The sequence below is a fragment of the Mastomys coucha genome, unplaced genomic scaffold (assembly GCF_008632895.1).
Source record: "Mastomys coucha isolate ucsf_1 unplaced genomic scaffold, UCSF_Mcou_1 pScaffold6, whole genome shotgun sequence".
NCBI classification, from domain to species: Eukaryota; Metazoa; Chordata; class Mammalia; order Rodentia; family Muridae; genus Mastomys; species Mastomys coucha.
This window is the reverse complement of record NW_022196912.1, coordinates 73,674,965-73,677,519: the sequence shown is the minus strand read 5'-3', so window position 1 is coordinate 73,677,519 and position 2,555 is coordinate 73,674,965.

Sequence of the window (2,555 nt, the reverse complement as noted above, 5' to 3'; positions counted from 1 at the left end):
GGCCTCAAAGTCACAGAGATCCACATACTTAGAGTTTGGTGCCTTCCTCTCTATCCTTTCTTCCTAATTTCCAGTGATCACTATACTACTATAGTATGAAGGCAAGTGTGTGTGTGTGTGTGTGTGTGTGTGTGAGAGAGAGAGAGAGAGAGAGAGAGAGAGAGAGAGAGAGAGAGATTTGAATTCCAATGTATGAGTGCCACCATGCACCCCCTGTAGGGTCTGGGGATGACCTTTGAAAGTCAGTTTTCACCTTGTACCCTAGGGCACAGTCTCTTTAGTTTCTGCCATGATGCTGTTCCAGGGTAGTGGGCCTTTTGAGCCTCCAGATGATTCTCCTGTCTCCTCCACTTTGCATCTCTCCAGAGATTGGGATTGTAGATGTGTGCTACTGCATCCAGCTTTGTACATGGGTTGTGGGACTGAGTGCGAGTTGTTGGCTTTTGTATTAAGTACTTTTATTCACAGAGACATCTCGATGGCCAAGAACGCTGTTTCTGAAACACAAATTGAACCATGCCATTTCTCTTTGTCCTTACAACAAGGTCCAGACATTTCAGCCTAGTCACCTTATGTAATGTTCATCAGACCTGAGCCCTTTACCTTAGGAAATGGTGCAAAACACACGGTTGACAAGTGTGGAGTTGAGCGTCTAATTTGATCTAAGTGTTAATTTTAGGTGTGGAATTTGGAATCTGTGTAATAACAAAACCAAATATATATTTTCTTTTGTTTATTTTTCCTTTTTTGTAGAGATATTATACACACTTAGGTGCACAGTGATTCAGTACATGCATGCAACATGCAATGGTCAGGGTTATCAGCATATCTCCTTTTTTTTTAATATTAACTTTTGAGCTCCTGCTAGTTCTTACAAAATGTGTGGATGGTCCTTTTAAAGCATAGCTGCTCTAGAATCTAGAACCTTGGTCTATATTTTGGGACCTGCAACCACTAGCCTCCACAAACATGGTTCTATTTTGAAAGTAACTTTCCTTTTTTTTTTTTTTTTTTTTTTTTTTTTTTTTTTTTTTTTTTTGAGATAGAATTTGTCTGTGTAGCCCTAGCTGTCCTGGAACTTGTTCTGTAGACCAGACTGGCCTTGAACTCAGACATCCAAGATCCTCTCTGTCCCTGAGTGCTGGAATTAAAGGGATGTTCTATCATGCCTGGCTAACTTTAAAAGTTTTCACATATGAAAGAGGGTTTATTTTTTTTTTCTGTATTTGGTTTACTTAATACAATGACCTATACATTTGTCCTATGCATTTTTGCCACTAATAGCAAGATTTCAGATTTACGGTTCAACAGTCCTCCATTGTGTGTGTGTGTCTGTGTGTGTGTGTGTGAGAAGTTTGTATTAAGTTAGTATACAAAGTAAAGTGCTTCATTACGGCATTATCACACACACCCTTTGCACCGATTCCTGTTTGTTCTCCTTCTCCATTTTTGGAATCTTTGGTATTCATCTTCCATGTCTGCAGTCTGCACGTGTGTGTTCTTGTATTTGGTTGTATCTCTCATTCATTCGTGTTTCCTTCTTACGTCATGCCTTGCCATGTTTTCTTTGATTTTACTATGTTCCCTAACGTCATAATGTAACAGTTGCTCCATCCTATACAAAGCTTTATGTTACTGTCATCAGTACAGCCATACCAGCTTGCTTTCTAGTGACCAGATGCTGCCTTTAACAGTTGCTCCATCCTATACAAGGCTTTATGTTACTACTACGTTCCCTAACGGCATAATGTAACTGTTGCTCCATCCTATACAAGGCTTTATGTTACTACTACGTTCCCTAACGGCATAATGTAACAGTTGCTCCATCCTATACAAGGCTTTATGTTACTGTCATCAGTACAGCCATACCAGCTTGCTTTCTGGTGGCCAGATGCTGCCTTTTCTTTGTTTCAGATCCTTCTGCCGTGGTCATGACACTGTCAGTGGCAGCAAAAGCAGATTAAAAACAGACCATGGTCCTGACTAGAACCGTATAATTAATTCCTTATCTTTTATACCTGTTTTAACTATCTAATTTTTAAAAGTCAACTCATTCTTCCTCTTCCCGTGCCTTTAAATTTTTATTTCTATATCATCTCCCCTCCAACAACTAGTAATAATTTTAGTATTGCGATGGTTAATAGTCACTGCCAATTTGGCTAAATAGAATCACAAAGGGAACATCCTTGGGTATGTTCATAAGGCTTTCCAGCAAGGACTGAGTAGGAGGCAAGGTCCAACGGAATGTGGGGAAAGAGAAAAAGCTTGGCATCCCTTTTCTCTGCTTTCTGATCTGCAGATGTGAACAGCAACCTTATATCCCCACAGCTGAATCTGAGGGTGATTCCCACAGGGCTCTCCCCAAGCCATGAGCCAGAATCAGGCCACTCTGTCTTAGTCAGGGTTTCTATTCCTGCACAAACATCATGACCAAGAAGCAAGTTGGGGAGGAAAGGGTTTATTTAGCTTACGTCCACAGGGCTGTTGATCACCAGAGGAAATCAGGACTGGAACTCAAACAGGTCAGGAAGCAGGAGCTGATGCAGAGGCCATGG